This window comes from Haemaphysalis longicornis, unplaced genomic scaffold (genome assembly GCF_048455015.1).
Source record: "Haemaphysalis longicornis isolate Haplotype H1 unplaced genomic scaffold, Haemaphysalis longicornis Haplotype H1 scaffold_6, whole genome shotgun sequence".
Lineage (NCBI taxonomy): Eukaryota > Metazoa > Arthropoda > Arachnida > Ixodida > Ixodidae > Haemaphysalis > Haemaphysalis longicornis.
This window is the reverse complement of record NW_027526407.1, coordinates 167,280,708-167,305,003: the sequence shown is the minus strand read 5'-3', so window position 1 is coordinate 167,305,003 and position 24,296 is coordinate 167,280,708.

Sequence of the window (24,296 nt, the reverse complement as noted above, 5' to 3'; positions counted from 1 at the left end):
ATACCATGGCGCGACAAAATTCTAAATTCGTAGCGTGCCAGCTGAACGATAATAAAGCCCAGTATCACTTCCACGTACTCAATTACGGACCCGTCTTCCCGCTAGATGAGTACACAGCGCCGAAGATGCCGTTCGGATTTCTTTTCTTTGCTCCGAGAAAAGCGGATGAGGCTGAACTCGTGCAGTGGGTAGTTTTGTGCGATGTCTGTTTTTCCATTTTTTATAGATACGACGTGACAGCTAGCTGCCGTTACTCTGACCCTGCAAAGCAACGCCAGTCGCCCTCTGTCCCGACCAATTCATACACACTAGACATTACACACGAGCGCATGCCGCGCCCTCACGCCAAGCTGCCAGAACATCACACAAGGAATCCTTCAGAGATGTTTTTTTATTATGATGCTTTCTTCAAACAAAAACAAATGGGGCAATAAATCATTCCACCTATGTTTCAGTGCTTAGGTTATGCCGCCTTGAAATCTTGTTTTCTGTTAGTGGCCAATCGGCTGCGCCTACGCCTTCACGCTCTCAAGATAAAAAAAGGATATATTGTCGTGTCATTATAAGTGCTTCTAAGTTTTTATGTTCTGATGAGCAGCGCAAATATAAAGTACTTACTTTGTCGGTGACCCCAATGGTGCAAACAGGAAAGCGCATTGGCTAAAAGTTTTGAAAATATTTAAATGAAAATACAAAGCAGGCTTTCATTGCGAATGCCAGTCTCTCCGATCAACTGGTAAAAAAAAACGTTCACCTTTCTCTCACTAAATTTTGATGATTGTAATTTCTCAAGTCTTCCATGAATACGATTCTTCGAAGTTCTTACACGGAAAGCACTGAAGTATCGCAACTGTTTTCTTATTTTTCGTTTGATTAAAATGCACTTTCTTGAACTTTTCGGCGCCTTTCTTTAAAACATCAATAAAAGCAACTGTCATTGATACAAAAGTACCTTGTGCTTAGATTGCATGAAAGATAACCTAAGCTAATATCCTTAACGTGACTAATTTCTCCCAGAAGATCACTTTTAATACTGTGCTTATATGCGGGCTACATGGTTTCGAAAATTATATCTTGTCGGAGAGTCAAAGCCAGCATTTGGTTTCGTAGGATGGTTTGTAGTGACACCTGTATCTACATTCGAAGGAGAGCTTTGAGCTGTCGTCAATTGTAAAAAACAAGGACATTTTCATCTATGATAATGTAATTCTACAGTTAATTTCTTAATCAAATTTCTACTTATAATCGCTACATTGGGTAAAGAATGTCTCGTGCATATAAAACAGGACAGGCACGTGGTTTTAAAGACTTGGGGTAACATCTTTTTACGTCCGCGAGGTATACTTCTCGCCGGTGAAACTGGATGAAGGAAAGTCTGAAGCGGTAATTTAACGAGTTCGACGGGGGTGGTGCTTTTGCTTTCTACACCTCAAAGTTTATTTATTGATAGGGTTCAATCTGATCTGGGGCGTTCCAATTCTCTGAGCCTGCAGCAACCCGACAGAAAATTATTTCTCCTTTTCACAGCGTGTGGCTAAACCGATGGTCAATAAATCAAAACACCATATTTTCTTAGTTTCCGAGCAAGCAAACATGAAAATGTCTACGGTATGGTGCCTTTAGAAGTCATTGAGTCCATGCTATTTATTGCCACTACTTTCAACTGAGATATTGCTTTCTGAAGCTGCAGCTAAGTAACCATCGGTAATTTAATTTGCACGACTCAGTTTCTAAAGAAGAATTTCAAAAAGTAAACCCTGCGACGCTGTCGCTACGTAGTTCAAGCAAAATAATGTCGCTATCAAAAGAACATTCCGGATTCAGACCGAGTGTTTTCAACCAGCAAGGCTTTGTAGCACTCATGCGGAAAGTTTTCTGGTAGGATGCCGATGCCGTGGTTCTAGGAGCAAACGGGGGAGCATAACATAAAGACGCATTTCTCAGTTAGAAACATTTCGATCGATACTTGCAGAAACTGTGCCTCGCTTTGTAAAATCTTGGAAGAATATTTCCCGCGATGAACAATTTTTACGGCACCACCAGTTGCATTTGTAAAATAGGTTTGGAATTGCCAGAGTAACAAATTTGACCAAGAAGTATTGTTACAGCTTTTTTTTCATGGGCGAAATACGGACTTTTTTATTTCAGAAGTCTCGATCTGTGTTTTACAAAGGCGGAAGTTACATTTGCGTTGACATGAGCACCAAGATAAACGCGGCGTATTTCTAGATGGTACTAAAATGTACAAGTAATACAGAAATACCGATTCTTACTACCGTTTCTTTATATTCAACAAGACTACCGACGCAGACAATCGATAAAACTCCCGGAATAGACCATGTATCTCCCCTCGAAAAAATGTGCACAGGGTAGGCGTTTACAAAAGTTTTCGTTGAAGGCAAAATGATCGAACTCCTCCGAGCTTCGAAGAAAAGCGACACACGAAATGGCTGTCACCCTCCATCTGGATAGCGCGCATGCCTGTGGGCATGTAGCAAGGAATGGCGTAAAGGGATCGCGTCGTGTTCCCCCTCTCAGCGTTGGCATCCTGCGGTGTGCCCCCCGTAGGAATTCAACTGCATTTGACAACAACATGGAACCTGATCGCCGTCGTGCCGCGTTTTCTAGGCTCATGTTGGTCGACATCACGCCCGCTTTGGCGAAAGGCAGGTATTGTGTAGTCCTAATTTTAATAATTGTTAATATTTAGGGCGTTGCAAGCCGTCTATACGTGCTGTCGAACAATATTTACATCAACAAACCTCACAAATGAACCGAATATACTTAGAAAAATCTTAGACTTTGCAAAATACTACTAAAAACTCGAAATTTCACTTTTTATTATAGCCTACATTTTTACCGTAAAATAAAACAGGGAATACATTTACTGATGCGTATACTCTATTATGAACAGGAGACAACAAAATCACATCTGCTTAGTCGTGCTCGCTTCCAGGGGGTATTACGGGGTTTTGTCTTGAAGTTAGGCTCGAATTAATAGGATGTACTTAATAATATTACCCAAAGATGTTTTCAATGTTAAATAATATTACTTAAAAGTTTAAAAATTCACCTTCGGGTAATTCTGCTTACTGACAGTCATTTGAGAGGCTTTTTATTATGCTTTGCTGACTTGAGGAGAAGTTAAAACTTCCTGAAATACTATCTGTCTCAGAGCATTTTTAGTGCTTTTTATCTATTTGTTGTACTAAGGTGAAGTTGTATTAGGGTAAAGTGTAAAGGCGGCCTACGCAATTGAGGGATGGCGCCGTAACGTGGAACATCAGCGTCGTCTTTAGCGATTGCACGATTTTTTCCTTCTCTGTAATTCGATTCCAGGCAGATTTTTACAAACTTCATTGGATTTGTCCACTCTAAGCGCCCGTCTATTTTTACGTTACTGGATGCAGGAGGAACTTCGTCATTCAGGTACCCACCCAGAAGAATGCTTCAGAATGTCATATTGTATGAATGACATTGTCGTTTTTTTTTGGAAACACGTTACACTTTTCTAACAATAACATTCGTGCATCATGTGTCGTGTCAATAAGAAGGAAAGCACCGCAATTGAGTTGTGCTAATGGAGGTATTGTAAAACCTGTCAATTAAAATTATTATTCCTTCGTATATTAATTTGTTATTTTTATTTTCCTCGTACTCCTGAAGCACAGAAAACGACATTTACGGAATCTTAGCTCGTAATGTATTTAGAAAACGAGGATAAAATTCCATAAACGTATGAGTGTATGCACAATTAATGTTAGTACAGCAAGGCATAACGAATGCATAAATGCCACCGAAAAATACTCTGAGAAAATAATTGCTTCAGACTTTAACTTCCCCTCCAGACAGCGAAGCACAACAGATATCTTCTCATATCTTCTCTAAAGGTGAGCAGGACCATGCGGATGTAAATGCTTTGCCTTGCCTGAGCAATTCTACCAGATAATTCAATACATTTTGGGGGATTTTCTTATTCGAATTTCACCCGAGTACATCGAAGCATAACTTATAGATAGAAGACCGTAATACACCCTTTAAACATGCCCGACGAAGAAGATGTGATTTTTGTTGTCTCTGCTCAATAATGAGGTTATGCATGCTAAATGCCCTTCACCGAAATCGTGGCGAGAAATATTGGCGCTAAACCGTTGTTGTGATTAAGCTCACCGACCAAACCCAACGAAAAAACGTTCGCGTTTTCCCAGCGTTGCCGTTACACAGAAAGGAAGTTGATTTTTTTGCTTTCACTTCACCGACGACCATTCATCATTATCGTCCGAGAAAGTTGGGTTTTCTGCACGGAGTACTGGCGTAAAACCGAACCAGTAAGACCAATAAACTTTCTTTAGGATAAATTAAAAATTATCTTGAAGGGCGTCAAGTTATTGTATTAAGTGACTGCCAAATCAGTTCTTGTTTTTTTTTTTTACCTTTGGCAGTTTCTATGCGTTCATGTCTAAGGGTCCGCAAACGTAGGAACAGCAACGCAAGATCTATTCGCTTTTTGAGGCAACTTCATCTACTTGCTTTCGGTGGCGATTTACAAACTTGCGGCATTTTAAAAAATGACGCAAATTTGAGATAAAGAAGCTCATTGTAGCTGCCTCAATCTTCGGATTTCTTTCGATATGTAGACAATACAAACAATCCTTACGTTAAGTTCAGCAATCTTCTGATAACCGCCGGCTCCCACTTCAGCTAAGCGCGGTGTGCGTTGCTAAACGTATTCGTGTAAAATAGTAGGGCCGTTCATTTCCCGACATGCAGTGTGGCCAAAGACGACGTTGCTGCTATAAACGGAAGCACGTGTACCCAACAATGTGAAAACTTGACCTCAACAATTTAAAATTACCCCTCTCATCTTTCGACATGTAGCGTGGGTGCGGTAAACAGTGAAATGTGTCAGCGAAATTGGAATTTGGCGTTAATTTTAGCGCATGCACCGCGGCCTAATGAACGATATAAATGGCGCCGAACCAAAAAGTAACAAGTGTCTGCAACGTCAGCCCCTAAAGTTCCAATTAGCCCATATTCCGGAGCATGCAGCGTGCTCTAACTCCTAACTACAGCAGCGCCCGAAGCAACAGCGCCCAGCAAAAATTATTACCTCATCGTTTTTCCCAAGAATAATAGCCTGCCTCTGGGGACCAGTGGTATATGCGCAATACCCGTAATCCACGAGTCCTTGGTTCGGCGCCAGCCCAGTGAGGGAGATTTTTTTTTCGCACTTTCTGCTCGCTCTAAACAAACCGCCCACACGGTCATTTGAACCGGTAAGTAATCAGGTTACCTAAGACGGTGTTAATCGAAAACTGCGTCTAGCCAACACCTAGATAGATGGCACCACTTCCACCGAAAGAGGGGGCTACGGTCGTTACGCCAGCTCCACGCGTTCATAGATGGTGTTACCCGAAACTAATGATGATATTTGGCACCAGGGCGGCGCTAAATTTTTAACTTTCTTTACACGGTCAATCATAAAGACTGCTTTGACATAGGTGGTTACCATGTGCCCTCTTGCGCAAAGCTTGCAACTACTCTTGCCATATAAAAGTACCTAGAGCTGTGCGTCCCTATTCCCAGATAATAAAGAGGCTGTCTACCTAGGGGATGGTGTTTATGCGGAATAGGTTTTAGGCGTGTAGCGTATAGTTTTACTATGAAGATTTTGGTTAAGTCGGCACAGTGAAGTAGTAATGGTGCCTCCGAATAGTTCAAGATAGTGGGATGAGTAAAACGCAAAAAGGATACAGTTACAACAAAGTTTAATAACGCAATGTGCCATTCTAAATCCTGGTGGTGCAGGGTTACCAAAAAGAACTGCGGGCCTCCAAAGCTCTTACGTTAAAGATTTTTTCGGTTCTCCCCATATGGCCCATGTACTTCCACAGAGTAACACCTTCCGCCGTTGATTCCTTTTTTTGACTGACTCATTTCCTTCTTTCGTTAAAACCTGAAAACTCCTGACAATATTTCATCCTGGGTACCCTACGTGAATGTAACATCATGGATTCTCTTTGCAGTAAAAAATCTCCCGCTAAATTTGCCTTGCTCTTGTATAAACCTTTTTATTTTCTTCGTCCTGGGACCTTCTCATTTAACAGTGGCCCGTGCTAGAGGCCATACGATTGGCGTGGTCGACAAGAAGATGTAATCGCGCATGAGCATGATAGCCGAGAACATGCTCTGACCATATTAATTATAACGGATGAAAAGCTTTACACGCATGTGTTGCTCCGAATGTTTTTTTCTTCAGAACTTCTTTCGTCTTGCACATATCGCTGAGGAATCTCCTGCTCCACCCGGCACACATCTGGCGTTTACGCCAGCTCCACTTGAGGTCACACGGCGTCACTACGGAACACCTTCTACTGTATTATCGCATGCTTCTCTTTCGTGTTTTTCTTCACCCGAAAGCCCTGCTGTGTAATTCTAAATTCAGGAGTGCACGGTGTCGCGGTCCCACTGTGTATAATCGGCTCAGTTAAGCGTCTCTATTGTGTCATGCGAAGAAAACGCAACACGAAGGGCCACCACAAAAGAATACGATGAGGTGAACAAAAATTACACCATCTTCCCGTACGGGAACCCTGAGTAGCATACGAAGCAGCCATGGGGTCGACATAAGTTCCCCTTAGTTTTCAGTTCGTAGTTTCCGTTGACGTTTAGCTTCGCGTGCCTTCGTTATATCAGTAGCTTCTTGACGTAGTTTGAATGAGTCAAGGACATAAGGCGCGTTCGTAGCACATGCTCCTACTCGGTTTGTAGCGCAGTGGGAAAAGCGCCATGTACCTATTGTTGCGGCCAGAGAGTCGAGGGATCAAAACCGCGCACCGCCTAACTATTTCTTTTTATAGTGCACTGCGCTTACGTCAGCCCAAACGCTGACGTTGCTGAAGAGACGCGCATGCGAAGTGTAGTGCGGACAGCAGGCAACGACAACGAGGGAGGGAGGGACACAGCCCGAGCATGAGACGCTTCGCATCTAAAATACACACGCCGACAGGCATTCAGTACAAATGTCATTCGCCCGGACAACGGCACCGACTCCACGAGGTGAAAACACGAATGTGCGGCTCCAAATAAGCAGCTGCCAACGGCAGCGGCGATTCGGCGAAAATGATAACGGGTAAGAAGAAGAGCAGACGCCGTTTGGAGTGTGACAGCGGTGCACGGTGGTCGCGCATTCCGAACCGTGCTGCGTCCCAGAGGTCATACACAGCGGTCGATACTAGGTCTTGTACTCCGGAAGCCAGTCGTCTCGTATAGCGTCGGAAAAGGGCAACAACCCCTACAGTGGAGAAGCGTTCGCTACGACGGCGTCTCGAGGTCGAGGGTTTATATCCGGTGAGCTAAGAGGTTCTACCCGGCCGCGCGACGCCGCTACGCCATGACTGTCCAAGGAAGACTAGAGCTGCATCGACACCCGTGCAAGCGATAAACTCGTCCTGTGTTCCCCTTATTTGAACTCGTTACCGCTAACTCTGTCGCGTTACCTCAGTTAATAATAACAATATTATCTTAATCCACACTTAAAAAAAAAGAGTGTTCTGCAGACCGCATAAGCCACATGACTCTTTCTTGCGCAATGTTTCTTATTTATGTACGTTTTGCATATTTTTGTGGGTTCAGGTAATAAAATAGAATCTCGTGTGGAGTTTCTTCTAAAAATAAATATTATCCCGAACATGAAATACTAAAGCAGTTTCTCGTGGTGTCTGATTGCAGTGAGATAGAGTGTGCGGTTTCTTTAGGGTCACCTAACAGTCAAAAGACTACTGTCAAGGCAGGCGTCCAGGGACAAAAATATGCCTGAGATAGCGCACGCATTTAGACGCCTTCGATATTGAAGAGGGTACTGTCACAAGGAGAAGCATCAGTTGCTGCCCTTTAGAGTTCTCCACTTGGAAGCCTTCCAATGTTTTCTTGGCTTGGGCAGTTTTGCCGACTTGTTGTTGCCGCGCATAAGCGGGTGAGCTTGAACTCTCTACTCTCACTGTTTGTCGCCGTTGTTGAGTACCGTAGAACGGAGTGCACCGGAAATTTGGGACCGTCTATACAAACAAAACGAGTGTTTGAGGGTGGCGCTTCGTGTTACCTGTTAAAAACGAAACCAGCTAGATTGTCACGAATTTCTAACGTTACTGTAATTCGTAGTTAGTTTTTACTCACGCTATAGCACGTGCGAAGAGCATCGGGGATTTTCGTTATAAAAATCACACCAGCCGGCGGCTTGGACGAAATTGGTGAAAACATGATGCGCTCTGTTATTTCTTGTAAAGAATGGAACGGTGCTTTGTCACGCAGGACTCTACTACTGGCTGTTCCACTGACCGTCGGTTCCATTTTTTAATACAGTTGGAAAGAGCAAAACGAAAACCATGGAAAGAAATTTGGCGCTATAAGTTGTTAAAGTACTGGAGGCACCAGGACCTTACTTTAGGATTTTAAAATACACTTCTCAGCTTTAGCTGCGAGAAAAGCGCAGAAAGCGTATAACAATCCACCTGTCAGTCAAGTAACGAGTCTGAAATTTTAGTTTCCGGGATAAACATAAACTGAACTTTTGAGGAGACCGAAGCATACCTAAAAATAAAATACAAAAATATTATTCTCTTCATGGGACCTCGCTTCACCCCTGGGAGCAAAATTAGTTAAAGGTAGAATAATTTCTACAGGAGATTTTTACAGCGTATGTTTGATAGCTTTAGGGAATGCGAAAAACCTCACTAGTACGTGGAAGTACATAACTACTTGCTCAGTCGCTGGCGCCACAGGTGACATGTTGTTGCAGCAGAACACGTTGACGATGAATAAATGGCAATCACTGCGCGGGTTAAGACCATTCGACTAAGCCGGCTATGCTGCGTCTGAGCTGGAACTGGCAGTTTATCCGCACTTCGACATTCATCAAACTTTACACATTGTTAATCAATAAAGAACGTTCTATTGCAGTGGCCATCGGTTTTTACGTAACCAGCGGTGCTCTTGCCGCACTAAATCAAGCAAAATTTTATATTTACACAGCAGCTTCTATCGTAGAAATAAATCACCCAACCAACTTTTAAAAATGTTCAGAATAATTCGACTACGTTATATAAACGGCATAAACGGCATTCGCGTAGGAAGCACGTCTCATTTTACAAACTCTGAGAGGATAGAAGCGGTCCTGTGCCACTAAAGGAACGCGGCGCTGAAAAGCGCATTAACAGCGTCCAAAAGCTGCGTCTTTTGTAATGTCTCCGCGAATTTTAAATTGGTGTTGGTAAAAAGGCAAAGGAAATCCAGCAGGCGAGACATTCGGAGCTTGTTTTCGGAGAATCAGCTGGTCGGATACGCTGCAGGCAAAGCATTGTTTTAATTTCTACTTTCGTTTGCCGACAGGAGACAAGTGTCTCTTGAGCGCATCTGGTTAGGTGCGAGACAAAAATTACGCGACGCTCCCATCAGCGCTACAGTACGCAAACGCCAGTCCTCCGTGAAAAGTTTAAAAAACGACGCCGAACCAGACATTGCAAGATTCGATACCATCCTTTCAGTACCAATAATACAGAAGCCTGGTGTGAAACGGAAGCAAGAAAAGCTTAACAAACGCTTACGAGCACGACTTTTCAACAAACAAGGCGGAAAAAGAAGTGTAATGCCGATAAGAAAGAAGACAGTGTCGAAAACTTGAAAAAAATAACCTGACGTTTAGTACTTTAAACCTTGCACTAACGGGCGAAAGCAAGGACTCTGAACACGAGGTTTCGTGAAGGTTTGTCTTTGCGCAAGATTTCGCTCCCTCCCGTGTGGATGTCCAAGGCGGAGGCTTGGATTAATCTTTTTGATTGAAGTAGATGCCCGCCACAGATTGCCCAGCTGGCGCGCCCCGGATGGCGATACTGAGGAACTATGGGCCGCAAAGGCAGCCGGTGAAGCTGTGATTTCTTGTACGAGCAACGTGTGTTCCTCCAGTTCTCGTTCCCGCAATATTAGTCGGCGCAGTGTATTTATCAGTTAATATAGAGAGCGTGCTACACTTTTTATAAACGCTTTCACTTTTTCCTTTGCATCTGGAAGCACTGAGAACGCTACATTTATCTCCAGCACGGACCGGCACTTCGTGCTTTGCTCGCCACTCGAGATACGTGATCTATTTCTGCTTTGTTTCTGTGGCTTTATTTTTAAATTTGCTATCGAAAAATGTTCATTGCTGCACCTGACGAAAAAGTAGCCAACAGCCGCTACATGGCCAAAGTGACGTAAAGTGGGCCGTCGAAGGACGTCAAGAACGGGAAAGAGATACAGATCTTTCGAACGAGTTTCCAAGTTATCTGGTGGTCAGAGAGCAGTAATGTTTTGCTGGGGTACCTTACCCCAGGTACTTGGTTCTGCAAGCATTCAGGATTTCTAAAAATGTTGTAAAAAAGTGTTGCAGGGTACCTTCAAACCGTATCCTAGTAACACGGTTTACGTGTATTGAGCCCCACGAAGACATGGTCGGGTGGCCTCAAGGTACGCTCGCCACGGAGTGGTATATGTTCCTAGCTTTGTCGACTGATTGCGCTGCTGCAAACCTCCGAAGAAGTGAAGCGATAACAGAGAAAATGGCAGCTTGTGCTTTGACAGATAAAGCTGAGTGTTCGCGATGAGTGGCCTTGAAACGTACACTGCCGCAGAGCTCTCCAAACAGGCACCCACGCCCATAGACGGTGTTTTCGAAGTGTCTACCTGCAATGTTTATTAACTGATCAACATACGTTGTCTGAATTATTATTTATACGTACATTTGGGGAACTTTTTACAGCTTAGTCGTTTTTTTTCCTTTTGTTATTGAAAAAATAGTTTTCAGATTCTATAACGCCATTTGCAAAAACTAGAGCTCTAACTTTTGCAGTGTACTTCGCGTCCCAAAACATCGCCCTTGCATTCTAATTGGCATGGTTTGGAGGCGTTCTGCAATTTATGTTAGATGACATTTTAATAACAAGCCTTAAGGGCACAAGCAAACTACGAAATTAATGTAGAAGTCTGCTACAAAAACGTTTCGTTGTTGATCAGTGTACACTCAGTTGCTGCAGAATTTCGAAAATTCTTTTGCGTTCTATTCAAAGCATTTCCGACCAGGTTGGGTTGTCGCGGGGCTTTCTTCCGAGACTATGAGATTGCGCACGGAATGGATCAAGCTGGAACCATTATAGTTTACTGTAACAATGTATATTTATATTAGAGCGCCTTGAGACTAGCGTCTTACAGCGTCTTAAGACAGACGCTCTAAGAGGCCCTGAAGCATCACAGCATTTTTCAACGCTATGAAGCATGGTTTCTTTTGATTAAGAGTAGTAAAGAATGAAATCCTACTAGTGCTCTTTTACTACGTCGCAACTTTGTATTCACTAACCAGTAGTACATCGTATATTTAATTGTCTTCATACATGACTTTGAAAACAAAGTTTGCTGATATCCTCCCGTTGCCTACACAAAAAGAGGAGAGCGTAGCTTATTGTCACCTTTCATTTTGCCAAATTGAATTTAATATTTTAAATGTAACTGAAATATTTAAGAGTACAATTTAAGCTTAATAACAAAATTAAAAAAAAACATGTTACTACCAGTCCGGCTGAGCATTTTGAGGCAAAAAACCGAAATAGTGGGGCCCCTAATCCCGAATCTGTTTCTTCGTTGATTTAATGTAAGCTTTGCTGATATGAAATATTTTATAATGCGTAACTGAAAATTAAGATGTTTGTTTTTTGTTGAGATGCACAAGAAGCATCAAAACAAAATGTATGTTCATTTCATCGACATATAAGCGGACGTTCTACATCGTCTGTTCTGCGAAAGTGTTCAGGTAGAATAGACTACCGTGTGAGAAAAATTAAATTTACTGAAACTCTGGATTCATACGTGTTTACACTCCCACACAACGCGTCTGGCTTGTGGCTCTGACAAATACCACCAAAAGCTCACAGCTTGTACGAAAATTCTCATTTGGCTGCAATGTCAGCAGTTTCATTTCAATCGAAAAACCGTGTCGCCTTCTTCGTCTGCGTCACTTTCCATGGTTTTTTTTTAACAGCAAAGTGTTTTATTGCTAGATACACAAAGATTTACTGACGTAATGTCCGTCAGGAAAGCGAAGCCAGTTTAACGAAGCACGTGGTCTGTAAAGGTGCACCCCTGCACACCGGGTCTTCTTGCGGGGAAGCCACCTTTAGTACTTAAGAGTACGTTATAGTCGGGTTCTTAGTTTTTGGGTTTTATATTTTAACGCGAAAGCTTTTTATCCCCCGACACAACAATACTTCCCTAACATCCTAACCGTCACGGAAATGACGCCAGTACACCTTTGGCGAAGCGTCCCGCCAGCAGGACGCCGCTCAACAAGCACACCCAGACCGCCGCCGACCCAGAAATTATGCTCACCTGCAGATTTCGCTGATCGTTTTTAGGACACAGGAATCTACAACAGTTGCTTTTTTAATATATTGTGCAGCGCCTAACTCTGAGGCACACGAGGCACACTTCGAAAATTGGAAAGGACGTCCAGCGTTGCAAAAAGTGCTCGCGTACCAAGTACACCGTAAACGCGGGCACAACTCATTTTCAAACCAGAAAATGCAGGAGTATTATTTTGCATTCCCGGCTGGTTCACGTTCTGAAAGTGTCTTGGCAAGCTTTTCTTCCAGGTTGATGCAGAAGGACGTATGTTGCTCGCTGGGACCTGTACTAAAAAATTTTCCCCACCCACAGTTGCTGATTTTACGAGTCGTATTGTGTGCTTCAACCATAGTAAAAACTGCAACTGTGGGTGTAGAAAATAAGTATATTGTGGGCGTGGGTGAGTGCATTCAACGTTAATGAGCACTTGCTTCGCTGTAGGACCCTTATATATGCTGTGGCCAATCGCCGTGAGTTGGTAGGGCCAATCTCTCATCTGTGCATACCCATTATAATCATCATCTGTAGATAATCATCGTCACGAGTGGCTTGTTCTGTCGAGTCACGACGGGTGGATTAAAACCCAGACTGCTGGTACTGCTGCCGACTTGTGTGGGGTCTTCCCTCGCCTTACAAGTGGTGGAGGTTGCTTCTTTCGATCCTGACCTCTCCCTGACCAAGCTGCACCCCTGGAGCTCCGTTCCGGCCGTCGTGTGCTACCGCCAACCCAACCAATGGAGCGAGAAGGCGCACTGAATGCTGGCGCTTCTACCTTTCCGGCATGGATGGTGACTTGCCCCCAGCGCGACCCTCCATCCTTCGCTGGACGTCGTGGGGAAGACGTCGAAGAGTGGCTTGACCAGTTCAACCGGGTCTGCCAGTTTAACAGGTGGGACGACAAGTTCAAGGTAGAGAACGTCGGTCTTTCCCTGCATGAAGTTGCGAAGAGGTGGTTTCTTAACCAAGAGCACACCATAACCGATTGGGCCTCTTGCACTGAAAAGATCCGCCAGATATTTGGCACACCGTCTGCTCGGTCAGTTGAGGCCAAGAGGACACTAGATTGCCGCTGGCACCGCCCAGACGAGACATATAAAGACGTCCTCTCTCTCTGCGGTCGGGTTAACCCAGACATGTCAGAGGCTGACAAGGTTCGTCATCTCCTCAAAGGCATCGCAGAGTTTGCATTTAACTCGCTTTCCCTGCAAAATCCAACTTGTGTGGATGATGTTCGGACCACCTGTCAGCGCTTGGACCAGCTAAAAGCAATTCGCCTGCAGCCAAGACAGGAATCAGCTCCTCTTCCTCATGAGTCGGAGCTGCGTGCCCTTGTACGCGATATTATCCGCGAGCAGCTGATACAGCAAGGCCCATCGTGTCCTCATGGTGACCGCTGCACCAAGCCTGCCAGTGATTTGCGGGGAATGATTAAAGAGGAGCTGGCGTCGATGACGTGTAGTCCACGAAGCGCACCCGGAGTGGTTCTCGGCACGCCCTCGTACGCGGACGCAGTTTCGCATGCGCCGGTATCGCCGATTGGAGTTCCTGTGCCTCCGCCCATGGTCGGCCAGTTAACGGCCATTTCCTCACCGCCCCCTGCTTCGAATGCGTATTACAACTGGCGACCTCTTCAGGATTTCCGTCGGAACGAACGGCCAGTCTGCTTCTATTGTGGAATCCGCGGCCACATCTCGCGGTTTTGCCGACGGCGCCAGCAAGATGAGCGGCGAGGCTACGCGCCCTACGAGCGCGACGTTCGCTACAGCTACGGACCTCGACGACCTGGATATCCACCTCACGACCACTCCCCGTCGCCTCAGTTTTCTCTAGACTGTTCGCGCCGTCAACTGGATCCCAGACGCCGTTCCCCTTCGCCCGGACGTCGTTTCGTCTCGCCTCTTCGCCCCGTTTCAAACGACGCCAACCACCTTCCGGAAAACTAGATGCTGCAGTTTACGGAGGTGAAACTGCATCGTGCGAACTGTTCGCAACTCCTCCGGCGTGCCCCTCGAACACTTTACCTGTAATCGTTGAATGAATTTTTGTACAAGCGTTAGTAGACACTGGAGCCAGTATTTATGTTATGCATAGTGACCTGTGCGCGCGACTACGCAAGGTGAAGACACGCTACAATGGCCCTTCGTTATGTAGTGCAAATAGGAATCTTATAGAGCCTGCCGCATCTTGTACAGCACGTGTAATCATCGGGAATGATCGTCACCATATTGAGTTTGCTGTTTTGCCAGAGTGTGCTCATCAGTTAATTCTTGGACGGGACTTCCTTTCATCAGCTTCTGCGGTTATAACCTGTCGCCAACCAGCCATTCGCATTTCCAACACAGAGCCTTCCCCTGCACCGAACTCACGACAGCAGCTCTTAACCTTGCGCACGGACTATGTTTTACCACCCGGTGAGGAGCAAGTTCTTGTAGTGTCATCCAGCAGCATTTTCGAAGGTGATATAGTAGCGTCTCCTTCAAGCCGCTTGCTTTCCCGGGGAATCGCTCTGTCCGCATGCCTCTTCCGTTTTTCCCAAGGATCTGCAGCTCTGGCCGCTGTGAACACCACCCGACAGCCGATTTTACTACCTAAAGGCATGACCGTCGCTTCTGTGATTGATAGAGAGCCTGTCTGAGTCCTCTCCAGTGCAGTACCCTCCTCGCGAAAGTGTGACTTTGCTTCTTCGGCTGGTATGTCCAGTATCGCGGCAACTATCAGCCCCGACCTTACGACGAAGCAAACGGAACAGCTGCTCACGATACTCGCGAAGCATGTTGCATCCTTTGACGTGAGTTCCAGCACTCTCAAGCGGACGACTGTGGCTGCCCGTCGAATTGAGACGGAAGGCTCGGCGTTTGTGCGCCGGCGACCATACCGCGTGTCGTCACATGACAGGAAAATTATTGAGGAGCAGGTCGCTGAAATGCTCAAGCGCGACGTTATCCGCCCATCGTCGAGCTCGTGGTCATCGCAGGTAGTGTTAGTCGAGAAGAAGGATGGGTCCCTTCGCTTTTGTGTCGACTACCGGGCGTTGAATAAAATCACTCGGAAAGATGTTTATCCGATGCCTCGCATCGACGACGCTCTGGATAGTCTCTAAGGAGCGGAATACTTCTGGAGCCTCGACTTAATTTTTTGCGTTCGGGGTATTGGCAGATCCCAATGCAAGAAGATGACAAAGAGAAGACGGCCTTTGCCACCCCAGACGGGCTTTTCGAGTTCAACGTGATGCCATTTGGGCTTTGTAATGCGCCTGCAACGTTTGAACGAATGATTGACACCGTACTTCGTGGCCTTAAATGGAAAACTTGCCTGTGCTACCTGGACGACATCATTGTTTTCTCAACTACATTTGAACAACACTTACAACGTCTGGACGAAGTACTCAGCTGTCTTTCAAATTCGGTACTGTAGATCAACACAAAGAAATGCACTTTCGCCAGCAAATCTATTAAAGTATTAGGACACGTCGTAAGCAAGAACGGAATACAACCTGACCCAGAGAAGATTTCGGCCGTTTTAAATTTTCCCCGTCCACAACAGCAGAAAGACCTCCGCAGCTTTCTCGGACTCGGATCATACTTCCGCAGATTTATCCAAAATTTCGCTACAGTTGCTTCGCCTCTACATAACCTTATCCGTCCTGCTATCCCTTTCGTTTGGACAGAAGACTGTGAACGGGCTTTTCAGGCGCTCAAAGACGCGCTCACATCGCGCCCCGTGCTTTGCCATTTTAATGACAGCGCTCCAACAATACTACACACAGACGCCAGTGGGAAAGCCATCGGTGCCGTCTTACTACAACTGGATGCTCAACAGAAGGAGCGGGTGGTCGCCTATGCCAGCCGTTCACTTACGGCGGCGGAACAAAACTACAGCATAACAGAGCAGGAATGCCTCGCCGTTGTTTGGGCAATCCAAAAATTCCACCCTTGGCCGGCATTTTACTGTCGTTACCGACCCCCCCACGTTGTGCTGGCTGCCGACACTCAAGAACATTTCCGGGCGCCTTGGCCGTTGGGTTCTTCGTCTACAGCAGTACAGTTATTTCGTTACATACAAGTCCGCAAAGAAGCATTTGGATGCAGACGCCCTTTCACCTTGTCCGTTGTCCAAATCGCCAGCCCCTGCCTCCGCATCGACCCAGCCTGCTCTGCCCATCGCACCCATTCCTCATGCCATGTCTTCGGACACAGTCAACCTATCCGCCCTGCAACGTGCCGATAGTTACTGTCGTCGAATAATAGAGAGAATTGAAGGCTCCGCACGACCACCAAACAGCCGCCTACGCCGACAGCTGAGGAACTATAAAATTGCGAATGGAGCCCTCTGCCGCTACAGCCACCATCCTGCAGGCAGTAGATGGGTAACTGTTTTACCTCGGAAGCTCAGGGCACTCATCTTAGAGGCGTTCCACGATGACGCGTCGGCTGGACACCTAGGGTTCGACAAAACGTATGACCGAATCCGCAGTCGTTTCTTTCTATTGGCCTGGGATGTAGACCAGCGTGGCAAAATACGTTTCATCTTGTGACAAATGCCAGCACAGGAAACGCACTACATCTCCCCCAGTTGGTCTGCTACAACCAGCTCCCTGTCCGCCTTCGCCGTTTGATACAGTGGGCATTGATCTGTATGGGCCACTTCCGCGAACACCTGCTGGGTATCGCTGGATTGTGACGACGGTAGACCATTTGACGCGGTACGCAGAAACATCACCTCTGGGATCGGGATGCGCTCGAGAAATTGCAGATTTTGTGCTGCAAAATATCATCTTGCGCCACGGTGCCCCTCGAATCCTTTTGAGCGACCGTGGCAGAGCCTTCCTATCCCAAATTGTGGCTGAAGTGCTTCGAGCTGCCAATACTGTGCACAAAACTACCACGGGGTACCATCCTCAAACCAACGGCATCACCGAACATTTCCATCGAACTCTGTCCGACATGCTGTCGATGTATATAAAGCCGGACCACAGCAACTGGGATCAAATTCTTCCGTTTGTAACGTTCGCCTACAATACCGCCATCCAGCGCACCACACTCCCCTTTCTTCCTGGTTTTTGGACGCGCCCCATCCTTTATCGTTGATACCAATTTCTTTTCCGCACCGGACTCTCCTGCCGGACCGTTTTCTGACGTGTTTGTCTCTCGCCTCAACCACTGTCGCCATCTGGCTCGCCTTCACACTGAAGCCGCCCCGCAAGAACAAAAAACTCAGTATGATTCAACTCACCAATCTGTTCACTTCCGCCCTGGGGAAGAAGTATTACTTTGGACGCCCGTACGCTCCCCCGGCCTATGCGAAAAGTTTTTGCATCGATATTTTGGTCCGTACATTGTTCTTGAGCAGACATCTCCTGTAAATTATCGGGTGTCTCCGGCAGCTTCCCCCACTGACCGCCGAAGGCGAGGAACTGAAATAGTTCACGTCTCCCGCATGAAACGATACAACCAGCGCACACCGTAATTCACGGCGACTAGGAGGTCGCTTCCAGTCGAGGGGGGAAATAGTGTGGGCGTGGGTGAGTGCATTCAACGTTAATGAGCACTTGCTTCGCTGTAGGACCCTTATATATGCTGTAGCCAATCGCCGTGAGTTGGTAGGGCCAATCTCTCATCTGTGCATACCCATTGTAATCACCATCTGTAGATAATCATCGTCACGAGTGGCTTGTTCTGTCGAGTCACTGACGGGCGGATTAAAACCCAGACTGCTGGTACTGCTGCCGACTTGTGTGGGGTCTTCCCTCGCCTTACAATATATGTCTCTTAACATGAGAATACTTTCAAAATTGATAAGAATGACAACTAAAAATAAATTTGAGATCCTCGCACGTTGAGACTTTGGGTTCAAGCACGCCAAAGGAATAATGTATGCAGTTACTAAATGTGAACACTTTCTTTTATCAAACATTTTGCAAGTTACAATTATTTCTTATATGCAATAGGTTTTATTTGTCCAGTTGGAAAAAATGAAATCGCAAGGACTTTACTCGGTTTAACCTTAAGTACTTTACATAAAACAATATTTCGTTTCTCTAAGGCATGCGGAAAGAAACGCTCAGATTTCGGCTTTCTTACACAACACACCTTTCTGCCGTTCGCCTACGTATTTCCTATGAGCATTATATTAAAGCACTTTTTTTACTTTTTTATATCAAAATTTCTTAAATAAGATTCTTCCACAATAGTACCTTCCTCAATTCTGGAGCTTTGCGAGGGCTACTTACAAGTCGAGGAAAGCTCTGAAGTCACTCACAGAGAAGTTGAGGCAAGTACGTTGAAGGCATGTGTTTTCACGGCACGTGGGAACCCGAAAGCACGTGGGAGAACAAAGCTTCAAACAAAAAACGTGGGTGGCTCCCATTACCTTTAAACACTCAAGTTTGCATAAGAGTCCAAGCATATACCCGCATGGAAAACTCTGATTTTATGAGCAACGGATAGCGGATAATGTTCAAGTAGATAATTTGCTGTGCACACGGGGAAAACGGCTGCCGAACAAGACGCACCGGGATATTTGTGAAGAACTTCCAGCTTTACAACATGCGCTCGCGTGCCAGGTATGTCCTAAAAGCACAGGCAATTTATTTTGAAACCGGCACATCCACGAATATTGTTTCGCAATTCAAGACTGGTGGACGGTTTGAAAGTTAACGTAACAAGCTTTACTCCCATAGAGATGCAGAAGGACTTCTGCACGTTGGTTTCAGTGACCTCCACATATATATTTTCCACGCCTACAGTTGCAGATTTTCGAAGTGTAGTGTGGCACATCCACAACTTGCGTAATTTGAGGTTAAATTTTTTTCGACAGCCCGTATTGATGGCGTGCGAGGTGTTTTATGAACATAAAAATAAAATAAGACTACAGAGCATCTGCCTTCATTAGAAGCAGACCATCATAAGACTACACCACTCGGCACGACGGCGATCAGGTTCAACGCAGAGTTCTCAAACATAGTTGCATTCCGACGCGGTGTTTACCGTCGAATGCAAACCTAGAGAGTGTCAGCGTGACGCGATCTGTCTACGCTATTCTTTGTACATATAACCATGTGTACAAACCATACAGATCTGTGGTGAGCGGCATTTTGTGTGTCCCTTTTCTTCGAAGCTGTGCCGAGTTACATTTTTCCTCCAGGGAAACATATTGACGGAGCACGCGCCTTGTCAACAGATACCCGTGCTGTCCTCAGGCGCGACCTCGTTAAAGCCTTCGATGACGTCAAATATTCGAAAATCCTAAAATTCTCAACAGCCTGGGGATTGTGAAGAGGGTGTTCAACTACATTCGCCACTTTCTCACCGATCGAACAGCAAGTATCATGATTTGCGGAATTAAATTAGACAAAATTCGCCTAGGCAGTAGGTGAATCCCACAAGACTCGGTGCTTTCCCCGTTCCTTTTCAACGTGGAAGTTATCGGTCTGCCCAATCTCCTCAGTAGCAAAGAAGAGCTGCAGCATAGCCTCTACTCCGACAATGTAACACTGTGGGTTTGTGGCTGCAGTGAGGGTCGCATGGGCGACACTCTCCAGCAAGCCATAAACACAGTCGAAAAATACGTTGCACCCCCGGGCCTCATCGGATCACCCGAAAATCCAGACCTTCTGATCTAACATCCCATCAGTTGAGGGAGCAAAGCTACGTCTACTCCCCCTTCAGTCCAACTTTTTGCCACTGGCTTGCACCGCATTCCCATAGTCTCGAGTATTCGCGTTCGGCGACTTCAAATTCGAGCGCATAGGCATAATTCCAAAACCTTGCTAGTGATCGGAAAAGTTGTGCACCAAACAACCTGTCTGATATCCAAGATAGCTAGTCGCAACCACGCAATGAAAGAAGATAACGTCCTACGCATCGTACAGACCTTCGTATTATGTCAAGTGACGTTCACCACTCGGTACCTCCGGCTACAGCGGGCACAGGCAACTTAAATAGACGCTGTTCTCCGCAGACCCTACAAGCGGGCCATCGGTATCACACTAAACACGTTCACCGAGCGATTTGAGGTCCTTGGCGTTACAAATAGTCTGTATGAACTCACCAAGGCTCAACGGCTGGGGCAACTAGTACGGCTGAGCGACAGCACAACTGCGCGCCACATACTCGACTCGTTGGATATAACAACCTCAGAGCGCACCTACTACTTTCGCGATTCTGTCAACAATAAAAGAAAACATTCATGTATCTTCGCTCCCGCGTAACATGCATCCTATACATAACAAGGAGCTGGGGAGAGTCCAGAGGCCGTGCCTCGCAAAGACGCTTTGGGAAAGTCGAGAACGTTGCCTACGCGGACGCGGCCGGTTATGCTGGTCGCCAGGCAATGGCCATAGCGGTGGTCAGCAATAAAAGAGGTAACACAAGACCCATTCTGGGTGGTTTGGAGAACATCTCATTTAAAATCCTTTTGCTTTCTTTAGCCATCCAGCATTGCTCAACGCGGCTTCTTTTCCTTGCCCAAGAACAGAGAGGACGGAACAAATGTGGACAATACGCCGCCCTTTCGATGGGGAAACTATGGGAAACGTGAGTTACGTGGAGCATGCGGCATTAGGGCGAAAACGCCTTTTCCTGGAATATCTCCATTTACGCTTCGCCAAGGTCACTCCCCAATACCGGGACTGCATCTATTCTGAGGGCTACCAATGAACAGGAGAGATATTATTCACCACCGTACGATGAAAGGATGATTTCAAGACACTGAGGGAATCGATACGCACGGATATGAGCGATCGGGCTTCGTTGCGTGATTCTGCAACCGCCAGTCCTGTTTCGGGGTACCATCGACTCCGAATATTGACAACCTCTGACGAAAGGTCTTGTGCATTGAGTGCAACAACCTTTGCCTACTCGTGTTTTTTTTTTCGGCTTCTCGTGTACTGTTCATCTATAGACGGACATTGCCACGTCTCTCTACAAGGGCAGAATGGCTTCGCCTAGGACTTCGCCCGTTTCGCCCATCTGCTGCGGTTTATGCAGGGAACAAACACGTGACATGAACACCTCCTCTTTACGAGGCTCAGCGCCAAAAGTGGGCCGCACCGTAATGTACAGACTACGGGCTCAAGCTCGGAAATTCTGCGGCGCCATTAACCGACCATTAACGGCTTTCTTTCGCAGTGGGACGTCTTGTGTATATTTATTATGCTGTTAAGAAAGTTATAATAAGTAGATTCCCAAGTTCAGCATACCATACGCAGAGTAGACGTGCTTTGTACAGGTACCGTGAGGATGCCCTTGCCCCAAGTCCCCGTATTAACGTTGTAGCTGTCGAAGTTGTGTAGGTGATAGTGTGTACAAATGTTTAATTCTACCTTTTAGAATATCTGGGGATCCACTTCGTTTGCTTAGTGTATTTAATTTTAACCAGCCGTACGCGAGGCTCAAAGCCCGGCACAAATAAGAAAACCCTGTACATAGTCGACCTCACTGTCGCGCGTTGGCCATCGCCAAGTGTTCTTCCACTTACAACAGTTGCAGTGTTCTAGGCCTTAGAGGTCTCAAGGTAGCACGAAGATAAGACAATAAATCAGCAGGCGAGTTTTGTGTGGCAGGAACTATATAGGTAAATAGAAAATATCACCTCCACTATTAAAGCATTGAACGCACCATGGCCACAATTGTAGCCGCAGGAAAAAATACATACGATAAAGGTCCTCGTCGCCCCGGCTTAAGCCAAGCCATACTCATTCCGCTCACGCGAGTGGTTACAGTAATGAGCCGGGCAATATTCTTCTGCGAGTACAAACTTCATACCAGGACCGCGCTCCTCGTTATTTAGGGTTTAAATGTGAAGTCTGGTGTTGTGTTTTCTGTGAGTGGCGCACCAAATACAGCTGTATGGCAGAATGATTCTGAACGCCACTTTTAAACTTTGGAGTGTTGAAATTAGCCAGGAGACAGAAGTTTATTACAAACGGCATTCTTCAAGGCTGAAGGCACAGCTCCACCGTTTTTTACCAGAAGTAATGTTAACCATACCTAAGAGCGCCCGTGTCCTTCAAAGTGTGACACCATTAGCATACGCCGCGCCCAAGCAGCAACTGGGTACCGCTTTCTAACTTCCCGAAATGGCCAGATTGCAAAAATATCGAACATCACATAGACGTTCTGTTGCTACGAGGGGACGTATTTACCGAGAAAACGTAATTCTGAGCAAGCGGAATTGCACGGTGCTTTATGTTCAGACGTCAGCCTCCACTTGAATATGAATTTCCGGAGAAGCGTTGTGAGGAAGTGGTTTCTAACTTGGACTAATTTTCAGAAAAAGCACGGTTCCTAATGGTCCTCTGCGCTTTGTGGGAAGTGCACTATATTTTCCAAAACTTGACGCTCGAGAAATTGCCTTCAGCTGTTAACGGAAGGAGGTGCGTCAGAGGGTACGAACCCCGTTGAGAAGACACAATTTCCGAATAACGATCTCAAGAAGCTGCGCGGTTTGATGTTGTATGAAGTGGGAGGAGTAACCGAGAAGGTGACGCAAGCGGCAATTGCTTCAGTCTTCAGCTGTCGTGTTTCGAAATACGGGCATGCTTATTCCAGCTTGATAGTAATGTTTTATGCCACAGCTCACGCTATTGTTTTGTAGCATCGGCGTGTGCCGTGTGCTAAGTTACTCGTCGTTAACGTCAACGCTCCACCCGCCACACTTAACCACTTCCAAAAAAATAACAAAACACGACACTGAAGAACAGAATTTTATTTATAACTAAATGTGCGCTATTCCTTCATTCAAAATACCCGGAGCAAGAGAATAAGAAGAGCATTAAAGTACATGCGAACTACCAAGCCTTTTGAACCAGCGTGGCGACAAGCAGAAGTCACTTTTTGACCTGGCCATTACGAGCGAAAACTGAACACTCACGGAAAAGCGGTCCAAGGGCAATCCTGCAACCGAATTGTGGAATAACAACGTCCCCCCTTAGAGCACGTGTGCACGTGATAGCAGGCTATGTTCCCACACCTTCCGAATTACTGCCTTATGCTCAACGAAGATTGACGATAAATTGAGGCAAACGTGCCTACAAAACATCCTCCTTTTTTCCGCTCAGGCTGAACCAGCGTTATACAGTTTTTCTGAAGGAGCTTGGCAGTAATACAGTGTAATCTTTTCCTCAGTATTACGGGTTTAGAAAAATAGAATTCTTAGCCATGCATTACGAAAGCGTAGGAGAGGCGCGACGTAGGTCAGGTACGCTTAACCTGTCTTGGTCACTGTTTGGCATTGTTTTTCTTTTTTATGAAGAAATCGGTTGAAAAGAAACTGAAACGTAGCAGCAAAAAGCTTTCTCCGATAGCTTTTGTTTTAAGAAGAAATATTAAAAACAAGCACGTCTTTTCTCCGCATTACCCTTCACTAGCCTTCTTAGGGCATGTGCTTGATATATCATACGCGCTGCAAGTATCATGGAGTAGTAGTTGTTTTATAGAAGAGAAGTGTCCATAGGCTGCATAATTATAAACATTTCAACAAGTTTTAGTATTTCGACACATCTATTTAGTATTTCGACACATCTATAGTATTTCGACACAAAATAGCGCTTTCATCAGTAAAGAAAACTAGCCCTTGGCATCGGGGAGCTCTGCTTTACCACGGCAAGAGGTTTTTAAAAAAACCCCAGAAATATTACAAGACAAATCATTTTCGCGATTTTGATGCGTAATAAAATCAGGAGCGATGTAGTTTGGGACAGCTCTAAGAATACAATTGTCAGTCTCAACTGCACGTCAGCCCTAAAATAATACGATAAGACAGAACTAGAGCCAGAAGTACAATCGTCGAGTGTTCTTTCTTGGATGTAAGATTTTTCAGGGCCGGCAAATAACGAAAACAATACTCCATAATGTTATAATAGAGGAATC